Source organism: Pteronotus mesoamericanus, unplaced genomic scaffold (genome assembly GCF_021234165.1).
Source record: "Pteronotus mesoamericanus isolate MK-2021 breed Mesoamerican mustached bat unplaced genomic scaffold, CSHL_Meso_final contig_26, whole genome shotgun sequence".
Lineage (NCBI taxonomy): Eukaryota > Metazoa > Chordata > Mammalia > Chiroptera > Mormoopidae > Pteronotus > Pteronotus mesoamericanus.
The window spans coordinates 892986-912734 of record NW_026555109.1 but is presented as its reverse complement, the minus strand read 5'-3'; the positions used below and the strand labels follow the sequence as shown (position 1 = coordinate 912734).

Genomic DNA, 19749 nt, shown 5'->3' with positions numbered 1-19749 from the left:
TCCTTGCAGCTGACTGGCCTAGGTAAATCCCTCCCATTCACCTGCCAACAGCAACGCAGGCTCAGCTACAAGAAAAGAGTGTACTCAGCCCACACAAAGGGTGCACCTTGAAAACCCAGCCTGAGTGATAGACGAGGCTCTGCCCCTGGACCCTACAGGACATCTACTACATTAGGCCACACTACCAAGACATGGAGTCAAAGCAGCTCTACCTAATACATAGAAATAAACACAGGGAGGCCGCCAAAGCGAGGAGACAAAGAAAAATGGCCCAAATGAAAGAACAGATGAAAACTCCAGAAAAAGAGCTAAAGGAAATGGACATATGCAATCTATCAAATTCAGAGTTTGAAACACTGGTTATATAGGTGCTCAAGGAACTTAGTGAGGTCCTCAGCAGCATAAGAAAGACCCAATCAGAAACAAAGGATACACTAGTTGAAGTAAAGAACAATTTAGAGGGAAATAACAATAGAATGGATGAAGGTGACAAATAAAGAAGCAAAAAACAACCAATCAGAATAACAAGAAAAAAGGAATCCAAAAAAATGAGGATAGTATAAGCAGCCCCTGGGACAACTTCAAGAGGTCCAACATTTGCATCGTAGGGGTACCAGAAGGAGAAGAGAAAGAGCAATAAATTGGAAATCTATTTGAAAAAATAATGAAAGAAAACTTCCATAATTTGGTGAAGGAAATAAACATGCACATCCAGGAATCACAGAAAATCCTGAACAAGATGGATGCAAGATACATCACCTACTCCAAGATACATCATAATTAAAATGCCAAAGGTTAAAGATAGAAAGAGAATCTTAAAAGCAGCAAGAGAAAAGAACTTAGTTACCTACAGGGGAGTTCCCATAAGACTGTCAGCTGATTTCTCAAAAGAAACTTTGCAGGCTAGAAGTCATTGGCAAGAGATATTCAGTCCTGAAAAGCAGGGGCCTACAGCCAAGATTGCTCTACCCAGAAAAGCTATCATTTAGAATCAAAGAAAAGATAAAGAGCTTCCCAGTCTAGAAAAATCTAAAGGAGTTCATCATCACCAAACCATTATTACATGAAATGCTCAAGGAACTTATTTAAGAAAAAGAATAAGATCAAAACTAAGAACAATAAAATGGTAATAAATAAATATCTATCAACAATTTAATCTAAAAAACAAACTAAGCAAACAAGAACAGAGACAGAATCATGGACATGGAGAGTCTTTTGATGGTTGACAGATGGGAGTAGGGTGTAGAGGATGAGTGATGAGGTGAGTGGATAAAGCAGTACAAATAGGTAGTTACAGTACAGCCATGGGGATGTAAAGTATAGTATAGGAAATGGAGTAGCCAAAGAACTTATACACATGGCCCATGGACATGAACCATGGTGAGGGTATGGCCTGACGGAGTGAGTAGGTGCTGGGTGGAGGGGGTCAAGGGGTAAAAATCGGGACCACTTTAATAACATAATAAAATATAATTAAAAAATAAAAATAAAAAACTTACAAACACGCACACACAAAGGAAAAGAAATGAAAGTGAAGAACCATGACAACTAAATACAATCACACAAAGTGCAATATGAATTATACCCTGGATCAGAAAATAAATGCAATAAAGGATATTATTGGACAATTTGTTACATATAAAATGGTATTATTTTGAAATCTGCTGACTTCGATCATTGTACATAGGTAGAGAGTGTCCTTGTTCTTATGCAAGAAAGGAGAGAGAGAAGACAAAATGAGAGCAAGAAAACAAATGTGTAAAACTGGCTAAATTTGCTGACTCGTATCTGGAGTTCACTGTACCATTCTTGTAAGTTTCTGATATCTGAGTTTTTTCAGAATAAAAAGTTTAATTTTAAAAAAACATAAACATTGTAAAATTTTAAATCAAATATTAACAAACCTGCTTTGAAAAAGGCAGACACCAAAGGATTTCCAATTCATTTAATTTTATCAAAAATTTTCTTGACCTTCCACTCTACTGTTCTAGGCATACAATCAAGAGGAAGTAAGATACTATAACAGTGACCTCTCCTCTTGCCTTTCCACAGCTATCTGCTACAAGCCCTCCTGGGGTCTCCATGCCCTATTTATCAATATAATCAGTGTCAATTCAGTGTCAAGTATTAGGTGGCTTGGTACAAGAGCTATATTTTTAAATGCCTATACTTGTGATATGTTTTCTCCCTTTCCCTGTTGATCCCAAAGGTTTCTTGAATTCCAGTTCATTTTTGTCTTAAAGCTCTGATGAAACACATTTCTCTATTTAACAATATGGCAGCTTTTCCATTGTGACAGGGTTTCACCCCATGCAAGTCAAAAACACACCCAGGCCATCCTAGAGAGTTTGGGCTCAGCTCAGGAGGAGACATGGTATGAAAGAGACACAGGGTTAAGCTCTAGGAGATGGAACCTCTTGTCAGAGACCCTGACATTGGGCAATAAGAGTGTAGCCACAATATCAGGATTTCAGGGTTAAGCTTTGGGGTCTTTCAAGTCTTAAGGAAAAAAATAAGACCAAGTCCTGGAGAAAGGTCACGAGACAGAAGAACTTGGAACAGGAGTAGAGACAAGAGGAGACTACAGGTGTTAAAATGCTCCTACCTAACAGGGAACTGGTCTGAAAGAGGAAATGCAGATGTCCCTTCCTTGAGAAGGAAGAGGGTATCCATGTAGGATTAGCTTCAAGACTAATATCATAAGCTGTTGAGCTCACAACTTCTTCACCTATTTTGTTTACCCTTTGACCTTTGCCTTCATTGTCCTTCATTCACCCCCACCCCACCTCACCTCAATTTCCCCGTACATCAGTCACTTAGAACTATGTGGGCTCAGGTTAAGTAAAGGTATCCTCTGGGACTACAGAAACATTAAATGTTTCTTTTGGCTGAATGGGAATAGCTGAGCATTAAAATCAATATCCAGTTCATGTTGAAGCCAAATATCAAAACTTGAAATCATCAAAGACTAAACACATAGTCTACAAAAATAAATCTGGAATATTATCAATAATTATTTAATTATTATTGCAATGTTATTAAAAATTTTAGAAGTCAATTTTTCTTTTTTATTTTTTAAAGCATATGTTATTGATTATGCTATTACAGCTGTCCTTTTTTTTTTTTTTAATCCCTTTTATTCTCCTCCGCCCTGCACCCGCCTCACACAAGCATTCTCCCCACTTAGTTCATGTCCATGGGTCATACATATAAGTTTTTTGGCTTCTCCATTTCCTATATTATTCTTAAACTCCCCCTGTATATTTTGTACCTACCATTTATGCTTCTTGTCCTCTGTTCCTTTTCCCCCATTCTGCTGATAGCCCTCAATGTGATCTCATTTCTGCGATTCTGTTCTTGTTCTAGTTTTTGCTTAGTTTGTTTTTGTTTTTGCTTTAGGTTCAGTTGTTGATAGTTGTGAGTTTGTTGTCATTTTACTGTTCATAGTCTTGATCTTCTTCTTTTTCTTCATTAAGTCCCTTTAACATTTCATAGAATAAGGGCTTGGTGATGATGAACTCCTTTAGTTTTACCTTGCCTGGGAAGCACTTTATCTGCCCTTCCATTCTAAATCATAGCTTTGCTGGATGGAGTAATCTAGGTTTTAGGTGTTTGCTTTTCATGACTTTGAATATCTCTTGCCAGGTTTCTTCTAGCCTGAAAAGTTTCCTTTGAGAAATCAGCTGACAGTCTTATGGGCACCCTTTTGTAGGTAACTGTCTCCTTTTCTCTTGCTGCTTTTAAGATTCTCTCCTTATCTTTAATCTTGGGTAATGTAATTTTGATGTGCCTTTGGTATGTGATTCCTTGGGTCCAACTTCTTTGGGACTCTCTGAGCTTCCTGGACTTCCTGGAAGTCTATTTCCTTGGCCAGATTGGGGAAGTCCTCCTTCATTATTTGTTCAAATAGATTTTCAGTTTCTTGCTCTTCCTCTTCTTCTGGCACCCCTATGATTCAGATGCTGGAACATTTAAAGTTGTCCCAGAGGTTCCTAAGCCTCTCCTCATTTTTTTGAATTTTTGTTTCTTCATTCTGTTCTGGTTGAATATTTATCTTTTCCTTCTGCTCCAAATCGTTGATGTGAGACCTGGTTTCCTTCCCTTCACTGTTGGTTCCTTGTATATTTTCCTGTATTTCACTTTGCATTGCCTTCACTTTTTCCTCTATTTTGTGACCATACTCAACCATTTCTGTGAACATCCTGATTACCAGTGTTTTGAACTGTGCATCTGATAGGTTGGCTATCTCTTCATTGCTCAGTTCTGTTTTTGGAGTTTTTATCTGTTCTTTCATTTGGGTGTATATCTTTCTCAGAGCACTTGTTAAGTTGTAAGGGGCAGAGCCTTAGGCATTCATCAGGGTGGGGCAACATACATCACTGAGTTGTGGCACTGTATGTGAGGAAGGGGTCAGAGAGGAACAATGGTACTTTCTTGGCTCTTGGGTAGGTTTCAGTCACTTCTCCTGCCACCCACAGGCAAATTGGGTCCTTCTGGTGCTGATTCCCAGGTGGGTGGGTTTGTGTACATTCTTGCACCCTATTGATCTCTCCAACAAACACTCCTTTAAGACTGGGTGTTTCTCCCACCACTGCAACCCCTACATGTTTTACAACCAAAGGTCTTGAGGCTTTGTTTTCCCAGGCTGGAACCCTGGGTTATGCGGTCTGTCTTGCTCCCTTGTTGTTCCTCCCAGTTTATCCCCATACAAATGTAGGATCACCAGCCACTGTCTCATCCACCCTGTCCTCCAGCTGCCACCTTGCCATTTGTTCTCTCTGCCATAGCTGCCCATCTCTGCGCCTCCTACCAGTCCAGATAATGTTCCTTCTTTAACTCCCTGGTTGTCAGACTTCCATACAGTTTGATTTTCTGGCAGTTCTGGTTGTTTTTTTATTTTAAATTCATTGTTGTCCTTCTTTTGTTTGTATGAGGAGGAAAAGTGAATTTACCTACACCTCCACCTTGGCCAGAAGTCCTAAAAGTCAATTTTTAAATGTAACATTTTGACGTGGAGACAATAATTTCTCTTGTCCAGATCCTGACAAGGTGATAGTACAGCAGCCTTCAGGCTTAGCCAGGGAGTCCCAGTTCTTTCAATAGAGAAGAAGCCAAACCAGCCATCGGCCGCTGCACCATCACCATGATTATGTTTTCTGCAACCACAGCCACAACTACCATTACCGGAGGCCTCACCTATACCTGTAGTATAAAGCCAAGGAAAGCCCCAAGGCCCAGCCAAGACCACTGAAACATGAGCAGAAACATTCCCTCCATCAGCACCAGAACATACCAGAGAGGAAAGCAGGTTATGGTGAACAAACGGTGATGCTGGAGAAAAAGAAATATTCTTAAAGAACCTGGGTTCTGATGTAGCTACCAACCCTATTTCCAGGGTCCTCAATGGCAGCCAGAAAGTTGACACTGATCTGAGGCACACTGTAAATGCCAGCACCTTGGGAAAGCAGGAATTAAAACCAGGAATTTCATTCAGAAAAACAGTATGGACAAGTAGCGTGGGAAGCCTTACAAAAATAAATATAGAGAGAGCCAGTCTCTACAGAGTGATAGTGTAGCAATACCAAATGGTGTTGTAACAATTAATTCTGGCTATATTACTAATGGTTACATGGACAAAAGAGCAGATAATAATGATAGTGGATCTGAGAGCAAATATACCACTCCTAACAAAAGGAAAGCTAGGCACAATAGTGTCAAGAGTTGTGCAAACCTTAATTTACAACAGGACAAAATAATGCAACAAGGGACCAGTGTTGCAATGTTAAATAAGAGACTTGAAACTTTCAATCCTGACTACACTGAACAAAAGGGAAGTTGAATAGTTGTTCTAAGCCCATCTGGAAGTATGAACGTGGGCCTGGAGGAACAAGTTGAGGAAAACCTGCAGTGGAAAAACTCTGATATTAAACCTGGAGTGAGCAGCAAAGTTTGATGACTGGCCCAAAGGAAAACATGCTTCTGATGTTGTCTCCCTAGAGGACTCGTGGACCCTGTTTAAACCACCCCAAATTTTTCCAGTGGATAATCATAGTGCTAAAGTAAGTTAAGGTAGTAAAGTTAAGGAAAACCTCAACAAAACCTTATAGAACTCTTCTGTGTCACCACCCTCTTTATCATCTACTGGGAAAACTCAGTCCCAATCATCAAGCTGGTTGTCCCAGGTCCCTATGTCAGTGAGGAAAACTGTTTCTAATGGGCCTTTTTAACAGGGACAGGTGCAAGTGTGTGTTCTCTAAGAGGTCAGCTAGCTACTGCTAGCTACTGCTGCTAATACACTAACACCCATGTCTTCTGGGACTGATTCAGTTCTCCAGGACATGAGTCCTACTTCGGCAGCTATTGAACAAATTAAGGCCAGCCGTTTTTTCAACCCTTCAAATATGTAAACTACACTGTTGAGCACAGCACAAGTAGCTCTACCCTTTCAGACAAATCAGCAAAACCTGGGGGATGTCTCCCAGAATCAGTGGGATTTATCATTTACAAATGAGCCGAGTCCTGGCCCTGAGACTATTATTAGGAAGCCATCAGATCATATAGCGATGCAGGTGACATTTCAAGGGAAATATTCTGACTTTGGTTTCACAGGGTGCTGAAATGATCTACTCAGGAAGTGAGTACCCTGTCTTTCCCAAGGCTTATAAACTAGAGGAACAGACTCTTCTTCAAGTTCCAGGCAGCATTCTAAAATCTGGGACTAGTGAGAGTGGAACCTTATCCTCGTAACCCAGTCATAACAAACACTCAAAGTCAAGGTGTCTTAGTGTTTCTCTCAAAGAACTATGAGGTAGAAAATCAAAGTCCTCTGGTGTCTTCTATAAACACTATCTTAGGCTTCACCAAAGTATAGAGATACCAGAGAGGTCTAGAAAAGAATGGTAGCTGACGTTCTTTTGACCTGAGTGCTGCTATTGTATATCAGAGTAAAGAAATAGAATATGCTTAGAATTTGAAGGGGCAAGATCCCAAAGGATAATCACTTTCAATGAAGCCGTGGATAGTCCAGATCAATGAAGGTCTGGACTGCCACTTGTAACCTTCGTGAACATTAAAGTCATTGTTCATGGGTGACAGAAGGCTTTTATGCTACTAGATGTTCAACATAGCAGAGGAAACATAAGAAGAACCACAGGATAGTGTGTGTGTGATAAGGGCAAGATGACTTGGGAGGAGCAGCCTAGCCAGAGACCCCTCCCAGGTTAACTGTTAATCATTGCTTATCTGTTCCTGTAGCCCGTTTTCACATCCCTTCCCCCGCCTGGGTAGCACATCAATCTCATCAATCTCCCACCTGAATGCTAATCCCTTCCCCCACCTGGGAAGCCCATCCGTTTCCCGCCCGGAATGCTAGGGCTTATAAACCCCTATCTACCCCCGATTCGGGGCTCAGAATTTGGAGACTGCCTCCTCTGAGCCCGCGCGTGTGAATAAAGGCTTACTCCGTTCCCTGAATCGTGTCTTGAGTCTGGCTTTCCGTAACATTTGGTTCCCTGACCGGGAAACGACTCACACGAGCAGGCCGTTTGCCTCCGGTGAAGACGGCTGGGGTCGGCCGGGTGAGCCCGGACTCCAGAGGGAAGCACGTGCCCCGGTGATTTCGGGTCCCGAGGGGCTGGGCTCCCCTTGGCCCCGACCTCGGGCCGTTCCATAACGCGGGCACTCGGGGAGCGGACCCAAGCCTACCTGAAGGCGCCAGATTGGTAAGTGCCCCGGGGACCAGACCCGAATCAGACCCACCTATAAGTGGTGGAAGGGGAGACTGATCACCTCTCAGGCCGACCGGCCTCTGGCATGGTTTCCCTGTCGGGAGGGAAAGTGTTAACCTCTGTGTGATTGAGTGAGTGACTGACTGTGTGGCTCCACAGGCCAGCGGTGTTCCCCCGAGCCTACGGAGTCTGAGTGAGCCCTAACCTGCGGGTCCTCGGTCTGTCATACAGCATAACGGCTGGGAAGCTAACCCGGACTCTACTCGGGCAGCCTTAGCTAAGACAGACCCAAGTCCCTCGCGAGAGGAGAGGCCAGGTGGGCGAAAGTGAAAGTATCCCTGCTGCCCCCGTTTGTCTGCGCCGTTTCGGGAGGGATCATGGGGGGCAGACAGTCTACCGTCTTAGATTGCATGTTAAGGAATTTCGACCGGTTCCGGGGCCAGCAGCCCGATATAGATCCGGGGCAATTAGAAATTTTCTGTTCCGCTGAGTGGCCCACGTTTGGGGTAGGCTGGCCTCCTGAAGGAACCCTTGACCTAGACATAATTAGGGCTGTCCATCTCATAGTCACAGGAAGTCCAGAACACCCAAACCAATTCCTCTACATAGAAAAGTGGCAGGAGCTAGCGCAAGGGATGCCCGACTGGCTCCAGAAGTGTGCGGGGGTCAAACCTTGTCACCTAGGCGCGCTACGGGATGGCAAGCCAGGGGAGCCCGGAACTGTTGCTCCCGATCAAAGGAAAGGGATGTAACCTGCATCCTAGTTGCCAAATCAGTGGCGAGACCCCCTATCTATCAAGGCCCGCCAGAGGAAGACCCCCCGGTGCAGCCTCCCCCTTACCAGCTAGGAACTTGGGAGGTCAGGCAGAGGCGCCTGAAACACCGCCCCCTTCAGTCTCGCCCCCGCAGCCCGAGGCAGCAGTGCCCCCAGAATCTCCTATCGCCTCCCGCTTAAGACACCACCAGTCCCTCCAGATGCCACTGCGGGAGACCCAGGGCCTGCCACGAACGGGGCCTGATGGGACCTTATACCCGGGACCGGTCGTGTTTTACTATCAGCCCTTTACCACGACTGACCTCTTGAACTGGAAACACCACACACCCTCATATTCGGAGAAGCCCCAGGCACTCGTAGACCTAATGGAGTCCATTATGCAAACTCACCGGCCAACGTGGCACGATTGCCGCCAATTGCTCCTAACCCTTTTTAATACGGAAGAGAGGCGCAGAGTCTTCCAGGAGGCCCAGAGATATCTAGAAGCCAATGCTCCAGTGGGCACAATAGACCCAGCCCAGTACGCTCGGGTGGCAGCCCCAGAGACCCAACCCGACTGGGATCACAACACTGAACAGGGAAGAGCAGCCCGGGACCGGTACAGGGAAGCCATCCTCCAGGGGGTCAGAGCTGGGGCCAGAAAACCGACCAATATGTCAAAGGTGGCCAGTGTTGTCCAAAGGCCAGATGAATGTCCCGGGGACTTCTTAGAAAGGCTCCTAGAGGCCTACCGAATATACACCCCCTTCAACCCAGAAAGCCCAGATACACGGCTAATGGTAAACACTGCTTTTGTCTCCCAATCGGCCCCTGACATCCGCAAAAAGCTCCAGAAGCTAGAGGGCTTTGCAGGCATGAACATCAGTCAGCTGGTTGAGGTAGGTAGCAAATAAAGTCTACAATAACTGGGAGGAGGCCACTGAGAAGGCAGCCCAGAAAAGATTAGAGAAAAAGGCCGCACTGCTAGCAGCCACCCTCAGTCAGCCGGCAGCAAAAGGCAAAGGGGGACCGAAAGACCAGAAAGGGCACGCCAAGGTAGAGAGAGACCAATGTGCCTATTGTAAGGAAAGAGGACATTGGAAAAGAGAATGCCCGCACCGGAAAAAGAAGGCTGGTCCGGCGCCCTCTGAGCCGGCGCCCACCATCCTTAGCCTGGCAGGCCTAGACTCAGAATGAGGAAGACCGGGCTCCCTGAATCTAGGCCCCCATGAGCCCATGGTCGAAGCGATTGTTGGGGGCCAGACTCTCTCTTTCTTGGTAGATACCGGGGCAGAGCACTCGGTCGTCACCACCCCTGTAGCTCCCCCATCTGGACGAGAAGTCACCATCGTAGGGGCCACTGGTCAGCCAAGTAGCCCAAAACGCTTCTGCCAGGCCCGAATTGTTGATCTGGGAGGCCACCGGATTAGACATGAGTTCTTATACCTACCTGAATGCCCTGTCCCACTGTTAGGGCGAGACCTCTTATCAAAGCTGGGAGCTCGAATCACCTTCCAGCAGTCAGGGGAGGCCTCGCTGCAAGTGGACTTCCCTAGGCTCATGGCCCTCATTTTGCCACGAGAGGAAGAATACCAGTTGTATTCTGGGGAATCTGGTGACCATGGCCCCAGGCCTGAGGCTAGAGACAACCTGCTGCAGGAATTCCCCACGGTCTGGGCCGAGGACAATCCCCCTGGACTAGCCAGAAACCGGGTCCCAGTAATAATTGAACTCAAACCGGGGGCTAAACCGTGCCGCCAGCGACAGTACCCTATCTCAAGGGAGGCCCGCCTAGGAATATCGGAGGTCATCCGAAAGCACCTCCAAGAGGGTATATTGGTCCCCTGTCAATCAACGTGGAATACCCCGCTCCTGCCAATCAAGAAACCTGACGGAACAGGGTACCGTCCAGTGCAGGACCTCCGGGTGGTAAACGAAGCCGTCGTCACACTGCACCCGGTAGTCCCGAACCCATACACCCTACTGAGCCGACTCCTGCCAACCGCTGCCTGGTACACATGCCTAGACTTAAAGGACGCCTTCTTCTGCATCCCGGTAGCTCCAGACAGCCAACCTATCTTTGCCTTTGAATGGGAAGACCCGCATACGGCGGTAAAGACACAGTTGACATGGACCCGGTTGCCACAGGGATTTAAGAACTCCCCCACGTTATTCGGCGAAGCGCTAGCCCGGGACCTGCAATCTTTCTCAGACGAGGGAAAGGATTTAACTCTACTCCAATATGTTGATGACCTCCTCTTAGCTGCCCCTGACCAGAGCCGATGCCTAGAGGGGACAAGAGCGCTCCTAAAACTGCTAACCCAACAAGGGTACCGAGTCTCACGGAAAAAGGCACAAAACTGCCAACAAGAAGTCAAATATTTAGGGTTCCTAATTTCCCAAGGCAAAAGATCCCTAAATACAGACCGGAAAATGGTCATTACCCGCTTCCCGACCCCGAGCGGACAAAGACAATTATGTGAGTTCCTGGGAGCAGCCGGCTTTTGCAGAATTTGGATCCCGGGGTTCGCAGCCAGAGCAAGGCCACTCTACCAGGCCCTGCGTGGGCCAGACACCTTACCCCTGGCATGGGGAAAAGAACAGGAACAGGCCTTTGCTCAAATAAAGGACCTCCTTAGTAAAGCCCCAGCTCTGGGCCTACCAGACCCCAGCCGGCCCTTCTATCTACATGTGCATGAGAAGGACAAGGTTGCTCTGGGGGTCTTAACTCAATCAGCCGGACCTTGGGAGCGCCCAGTGGCTTACCTGTCTAAGCAACTGGATAACGTTGCGGCCGGGTGGCCCCCTTGCTTGAGGGCAGTTGCAGCCGCGGTATCCCTGCTACAAGAAGCGGACAAATTAACTTTGCGGCAGGAGACCACTCTATTCGTTCCCCATAGCATCCATAGCCTCCTGGCAGGACAGGGGCACCGATGGCTGTCCAACCCCAGACTGACACAATATCAGGGCATACTCCAAGAGAATCCTCGGGTCCAGGTAAAGACTGTAAAAAGATTAAACCCTGCAACCTTCCTGCCGACCGAACTAGGGGACCCAGACCACTGCTGCCTAGAGGTTACTGAGGAGGTCTATGCCAGCCGACCGGACCTGCGGGACCAGCCTCTGCCCAATGCTGACGTGACCTATTTCACAGATGGCAGCAGTTATATGAGAGAAGGGGTCCGAGTGGCAGGGTACGCAGTAACCACGCTTGACCAGGTGGTAGAAGCCAAAGCCTTGCCCTCTGGATGGTCGGCCCAGAGAGTGGAACTCTGGGCCTTAATAAGAGCACTGGAGTTGGCCCGGGACCGGAAAGTCAATATCTACACTGACTCCAAGTACGCCTACGCCACCCTGTACATCCACGGGGCCATCTACCGAGAACGCGGGCTGCTGACAGCAGAAGGAAAGGAAATTAAAAACAAGACAGAAATCCTGCGTCTCCTCGAAGCAGTGTGGGCCCCAACTGCGGTGTCCGTCACCCACTGCAAAGGCCATTCCAAACAAGACACCATACCGGCCCGCGGGAACCAGAAGGCGGACTCGACAGCAAAGGCTGCCGCAGTATGTGGTGAGATGGCAGAAGTACAGCCCTCCCTTCTCAGACCCCTGCTGGGGAACCCCATTAACCGTCGGGACTATGAGCCAGCAGAAATGAAATGGGCCTAACAGGCCGGAGGACAAGAAACCCCTGAGGGAACTTGGAGGTTACCTGATGGGCGCGTATATGTGCCCCAGAGCCAGGCCAGCAATTTAGTCAGAAACTGCCACCATCTGACCCACCTGGGTAAGACCTCCCTGGAAAACTTGCTCAAAAGATATTTCTATTTCCCCAACCTGTCAACCCTGTGCTCAACAGCCTCGGCTCAATGCGTTACCTGCGCAAGGAACAATGCAGCCCCGCATCAAGGGGCCCCACTGGGAGTCCAACACAAGGGGTCCCAGCCCTTCGAGGACCTCCAGATTGACTTTACAGAAGTCAAGACCAGCCGAGGATTTAAGTATCTCCTGGTCCTGATCTGCACCTTTTCGGGTTGGGTAGAAGCCTTCCCCACCAAAACTGAGAAAGCTCGGGAAGTAACCCGAATCCTACTCAGGGAAATTATACCCAGATATGGGCTCCCACTCACCATTGGTAGTGACAATGGCCCGGCGTTCATCGCCCAGGTGGTTCAGGAGGTCGCCCGGCTCCTGCGCATCGACTGGAAGCTACACATGGCCTATCGGCCCCAAACCTCTGGTAAAGTGGAACGAATGAACCGAACTCTCAAGGAAACCCTAGCTAAGTTCCATCAGGAAACCGGCCTGCCATGGACAGACCTGTTACCACTAGCCCTGCTACGGGTTAGGAATGCCCCGAACCCCTCGGGGTATACTCCCTATGAGTTAGTTTTTGGAAGACCCCCACCTATAACTAGAATAGGAAGTCCCAATGACCTTCGACAGAAGGCGGAGTTACAGCAGACCCAGTACTTACAACAGTTGGGTAAGACCCTAGACAGGATCTACGGGGCCCAATTGGGCCAGGAACCCAAACCCCGAGGGAGGCCAGCACACCCCTTCCGTCCAGGCCAGTATGTATGGGTAAAGGATTGGAAAAAGGAACCACTCCAACTCATTTGGACGGGCCCATATCTAGTACTATTAACCACCCCTACTGCCCTTAAAGTTACAGGAATAACCCCCTGGATCCACTACACTCGGGCCAAGGCAGCAGCAGATCCAGACGAGCCAGGACTTCGGAGCCACCGAACCTCCACCTCGAAGGGAGCCCCCACAGTCCGGCTGAAGAGAACTGAAGGACAGTGGGCCGTCTACCCGAGGAACCAGAGACCTGATCCCACCCCAGAGTAGTGACCAACCATCTTAGTCGGCAACCAAGGCATGATCCCTGCAGAATAGGCGAGCCCTAGATCTCCTCACAGCAGAAAAAGGGGGGACTTGCCTATTCCTAGGCTGGAATCTTAACCCAGAAGGTTAAGGAGCTGAAAGATGGTGCGAAGCGCTACCGAGAGTCAGGGCAAGGGACATGGAGCTTAGATACCCAAATCTGGCTCCGCTGGCTGGCTCCATTCCTAGGCCCCCCTGATATTACTCCTCTTAGGAATAAGTCTAGGACCCTGGCTGCTGCGCACCCTCATTAATAACCTAGAGACCGCGGTCACCAGACGAGCCGCTGCTCGAGTGCTGCTCCTCCAGCATCACCGATACCAAAGACTCCCGACCCAACCCCAACAGAGTGACCACCGTGGCTTGTGTGATGATGCTAAGACTCAGGCCAATCTCGTCTAGCATCAAAGGGGGGAATGATAAGGGCAAGATGACTTGGGAGGAGCAGCCTAGCCAGAGACCCCTCCCAGGTTAACTGTTAATCATTGCTTATCTGTTCTTGTAGCCCGTTTTTCACATCCCTTCCCCCGCCTGGGTAGCACATCAATCTCATCAATCTCCCACCTGAATGCTAATCCCTTCCCCCACCTGGGAAGCCCATCCGTTTCCCGCCCGGAATGCTAGGGCTTATAAACCCCTATCTAACCCCGATTCGGGGCTCAGAATTTGGAGACTGCCTCCTCTGAGCCCGCGCGTGTGAATAAAGGCTTACTCCGTTCCCTGAATCGTGTCTTGAGTCTGGCTTTCCGTAACATGTGTATATATAGTTTTATAGAGAGAGTTATATATACAATGTGGGGCAAAAGTAGGTTTACAGCTGTGAGTGCACAAAATAATTTATTCTTGTTACTATTCGTTAATTGTATTATTTTCCATATAAACAACTGTCAACCTACATTTGACCCATCCTGTATTATATATGTATATATAAAACTATACATGCTTATATACCTATCTATACATATATACATATATAGTTATTTTTTAAAGGCACCTGAGCCCTGACTGGTGTGGGTCAGTTGGTTAGGTGTCATCCTGCAAAGCAAAAGGTCACCAGTTCGATTCCTGAGTGCATACAAGAGGCAACCAACAGATGTTTCTCTCCCTCTCTTTCTCCCTCCCCTCCCCTCTATCTAAAAATAGTTAACCATCTATCCATTTTTTGTAAATGTCATGAATGAGTGAAAAAATGAATGGATATCCAGTAGAATGTAGCAATGTTGACATTTTATTTAAGATAAGACCAACAGTTACCTGCCTGAGAACACCAGGTCATGACCTGTCTGGAAGCAGAGAATTTGACTTTATGGTTTATTTGAGATCTATTTCAATCTCTAACAGCTCTGCTAGGAACCCGCCATAGGTGTCTGGGGCCCTAGCAAATGTTTAAGAAAGAGCAGGAAGCAATCTGGAGGATAGGAGTGGCATTTCCAGAGAGGACTAGATTGGAAAAGGGAGAAAATGTGTGTGTACATAGGGACTGTGCTATTCTGCAGATCCCTATTCTCTTATGCTTAGGCTGCAGCCTTCAGAGCAGGGCTTCTTAAATTGCTTGTTGAATGTCTCTGACTCACCACCTGACACTTGTTTCTGCTCTTATTTTCCATTATAGAAACCTTATCTTGTGAGTCAGGATGAGAGATAAAAACGTAAGAATAGAAAGGGTGGGGGGTGGAATGAGGGTGAAGGCCGAGTGGGGATAAGTGAAAGAGTACATAATCCCTTCTAAATTCCTCTTCCCTCCTCTCTGCCCTAGATTTGCCCCAGAGGATTTTTCTCCCAGGAATGTGGAACCCTCTTCCCTCACTGTGGGCTTCATGGGGCAGACCTCATCTGAATGGAAAGCTGTTCCCACAACCCTGTGTGTCTACAGCATTCTTGCTGGCTGCAGATTCCTGCTGAGTCCCTTTAAACCAGACCTAGTCCCTGACCTGAGTCAGGTGCAGCTTTTCGAAGGGCAACTATCAATTTAAAAATAAAAGGCTTAATTCTTCCAGGTGAAAAGAAGGGAAAAAAGCACTTCCCTAACCTCTCCCTTTTCTTTCAGAATTTCTTTCTTTGTCCTTTTCATATGTACTTAAATCTTTTTTGTGGCCACATAACTCACTTCCAGTCTTAAACTCAGGATTGTTTCCTCAAGGACATGGAAGCCACCTCTTTGCAATCATCAAGGAAGAGAACACCCAAACTTCCAGTTTCCTGGGAGCAGATGGCCTAAAGTGCCCTGTCTCCATTTGTAGAAACCTACCTACTGTAACCAAATTTATCTATGTAGCAACAGAAGAGAGAGAGAGTGCTTTGTTTTTGTAATCTCTTCAGCAGGTTGCTGTGATGCTCATTTCCGGTTTATGCTTATTCAGTAATACAACTGTTTTCCTCCTCTTCTACCTTTGTTGAGAGATTTGGGGCTAGGAGTGGATTTTGTTAATTATATTCCCCACACTTTGTACAGCACCAGGGATATGAATTTCTTGTCTAGGACAAGCAGGAGACATGGACATTTTTCTAATTGTTACTGAATAATGGACCCATTGTAAGGGGAGCCCAGATGCTATAAACAGAACAATACTCCCCTTCCTCAGGGTCCCTCAGTTCTATTCTTTGCCCACCGCCCTTGAAATTATGGCTTTCAATGGCAGAGTTTGGTGAAAAGGAAAGGAACTATTTATTCAAAAGTTATACAAGTTTTGAATAATGGCTAAATGTCACTGTAAAATCTCAAAATCTCTTAAAACACCCACCAACACACAGTCCTGCCTTCCCCCACTTTGTCCAGTTAGGCCAGTCAGGGGTACTGTCCTTTAGAAAAGAACAGAAGTCCAGAGCTTGGCTAGGTAGGGCTCTCGCGGTCCCCAGAACCATCCACTGCGTTGCCTTGATCTCCAGTTCTTAATTCAGAACCACGTGGCACCTTTTCATGGCCCACCAGCACTGTAGATGACCCACCTTCTCCCCTTTTCTTTCCACATGGTGTTCACATTATTCCCCCAAGTCTGTGTCTTATTGTCTCTCTCACAGGTCCTGTCTCCCCTTCCCAGTTACATCCTACTACCTAAGCCCAATGGTCAAAAAGCCTCTAACATGGCTGTTGCACCTGGGTTTTAAACCCCTGCGAGAATCCTCCCTCCACCCCCACCTCTCCAACACCTTTGGCAAGCCAGTGAAGAGGGGAGCTGCTTCCCAGTTCCCTCCTGAGTTAAAGTTATGCAAACCTTCCTGCTTAGCCTTGTTGATATGCAAAGTAACCATCTTTGCATATGAAGTATGAAACTACCCTCCTGTTATTGACATGCAAAATAACTCTCAGTGGTCCTCAGCCTGTTATTGACATGCAAAATGACTTTCAAAGGCCCTGTTCCCTGTCTCCCATCCCCCATGGCAGCCAACCTTGGAGGGGAGGGGAGAATTTCCTATATTTTTCTTGGACACCCCAATTTCTGGACCCAGTTACAAATCCCCTTTGGAGTAGGGGTGGGGTGGGGTGGGGTGGGGTGGGGTGGGGGGGCGGGGCCTTGGCTGTGTCCTGTTACAACAAAAGCAGTCCAGTCCCACCCTCTGTGACTTCCCTCCCAGGTTCCTAGCTACTAATTTTTTATCTGTAGGGTTCAATCTATAGGAACAGAATTTTTAAGTGACCTGAGAGGGTTGTTGATGGCCCACATGCTTTAATGCCATCTCCCATTCCACGTCCAACCTGAGAGGCCAGGTGAATTGTATGAATCCTATTGTTGATGAGAGAGACCTGGTTCTTCTTACTGATGCATGTAAATAATTACAGATCAGCAAATCTATTAGCATGCAATGAGAATTTATTAGTGATATGTTTTCCATGGAAAAGAATGGGCTTAACTAGGGTAGGAGGTATAAAACATAGGTACAGCACAAAGCAGGGTGGTAAAAGTAAGGACAGCTGAAGGCTGGGGTGGCAAGCCCCCAGGTGGCAAGAGGCTGGGTGACCTGAAGCCAGACGGCCAGAGAGCCAAGAGAGCTAAGGGAGCCAAGAGAGAACGAGACCTTTGTTCTGAGGACTTACATAGTTGGTGGGATGGGAGTAAAAAAGTTATATATTGATTGACGGGTAAATGTGGTGCCAGCTTTCCCAGGGAAACATGACTACCCAAACTTAGGTATGTGTGGGGGTCTGTTAGTCTGAATTTTTATCTTGCTCCAGTTTTCATTTGTTCATGATGTTGTAAAATAGATACATGGCAGATAGATAGTTAATTAAAGTTGGGGAAGTTACCCCTAGTTATTTATGGGCTGCTTCTTGGAGCACCTTGGACCCTTTCCCCCATTTCAGGCCTTGGGATGAAAGCACAGTTACAAGGCTTTATTTCCCAGATAGTGGAAACACCACATAGAATTTCAAGGACTTCCTTCTTTCTGTGTTAACATGGTGTTTCTTGTGATGTTGTAACACCTGGCAATATTATTGAACCAGGCTCAGGACTGCTGAGTTAGAGGGTGAGACATGTCTTCCTCTTCCTCTCTGCCTTGGTTTGCTATTCATTCTATCTTAGTGATAAAAGGTGTTTCTTCTAGCAAAAGATGCTAGATGCTGGCCAGTAACAGCAGTGCAGTCTCAGAGTCCTTCCTATGCTGTCTCCTGCCTTACTAACAATTGCAGGGTCCCAAGGTGGCATCAAATCTCTTGCTCACTCCTCATTTGGCTGTTTGCCCCTGGCTGTGGCTGTCCTCTTGAAACCAGAAAAGTTAGCATTCATGCTGTCTGTCACTATCAGAACCAATAAGCAGAGACAAGGATTGAAACTTTATGGGCACTTTATTCAGATGCCCACCATCTGAGAATATGGACGGTTATGTACCCTAAAAAATTCTTAACATCTCATCTCAAGTCAAATTTTTATAGGGAGAAGGAAAGGGTAGGTAAAATGTTTGGGGAAAGGTTAATCAGATAAGAGTTGCAGTCCAGATGTGGTTGCCCTAGCAGTTCTTTATCTGCTGATCAACAGTTCTTAATCAATGTTCCCTCTCCAAAATACAAGGCACAGATCAGTTGCATACTCCCCAGGGCACAAAGGTTGAATTCGCTTATCAACCTCCTGGAGTCACATAGATCATGAATTCCTGTTCTTGGAATAACAGCTTTCCACAGGCATTAATCACTTAAGCCTATCAACTATAAACTGAAGTTGAAATCTTTAACTCTTTAGTTCCCCTATCACTCTCACTTAGCAAGCCAGCAAAATTAAAGAAGCTCTCCCACTGCACAAGATAAGAATTATCAGCCCGAAGATGAAGATACTTTCCTCCTTTATTGCCAGGGCTCCTTCCCTGAAGCATACTCCAGAACTTTAATGAATTGGACCTGCATTAACTTTTCCCAGCATGTTCTTTAAAGATGCAGAATCACCCAGGAAGGCTCTGCAGGAAACTTACACCTTAATCGCTTTGCTTTTTGCAAATGTTCCCCAAGACCATCTTCACATGCTTTGAGATGGAGTATAGGAAGGAGAAGGTGAGGACAAAAGGAAGGTGAATATGGAAAAAGCTATTTTAGAACTGGGCATGTAAGTGGAGGGAACAATAGGGGAGAAGTATTTTAGGACATTTATGGGCCATGCATTATGAGATACATTAGAATATGATTAGATGGGAGAGTCTCAGTAGTGATAAGGGCAAGATGACTTAAGAGGAGCAGCCTAGCCAGAGACCCCCTCCCAGGTTAACTGTTAATCATTGCTTATCTGCTTCTGTAGCCCGTTTTCACATCCCTTCCCCCGCCTGGGTAGCCCATCCGTTTCCCGCCGGAATGCTAGGGCTTATAAACCCCTATCTAACCCCGATTCGGGGCTCAGAATTTGGAGACTGCCTCCTCTGAGCCCGCGCGTGTGAATAAAGGCTTACTCCGTTCCCTGAATCGTGTCTTGAGTCTGGCTTTCCGTAACAGTAGGACCTCTGGGTTTGGGAATACAGGGTTCCTCCACCACATTCTATTCTTCACCTAGATATTAGCCCCAATTTGGTTCCCACTTTTTTTGGCTACCTGGGGAAATAAAGTGAAGGGAAGAGTTTAAACATACAAATGGGCAATGGCCAGACAATATATAACAATAGCAGTTGCAGCAACCAGCTTGGAAAGACAGCCTGCTATCCATAAGTCAGGCTTGTAGCAAGTCAGATCACTATCCCAGGAAACCCATTCCAGGAAACTAAACAGTAATCCCTCCAACAATTGGCCAGAAATGGGTAGGACTTGATTAATAACTGACAGCTTCCCTAATTTTTGACTCCACTTCCAATTTAGGGAGCAATGAGGAAAAGCTGAATATACTCCCTTAGCCAATAATACAGGACACCCCAGTTCTAGCTAACTGCCTCCAACTTCCCCAAGCTAACAGCCTCTGGTCAGGGCAT

General features: G+C 46.7%; 1 pseudogene; it reads left to right on the top strand.

Annotated features, from left to right (window-relative positions):
- Nucleotides 1-1249: 1249 nt before the first annotated feature.
- LOC129071168 (FMR1-interacting protein NUFIP2-like) lies at nt 1250-7035 on the top strand (annotated as a pseudogene).
- Nucleotides 7036-19749: the final 12714 nt, after the last annotated feature.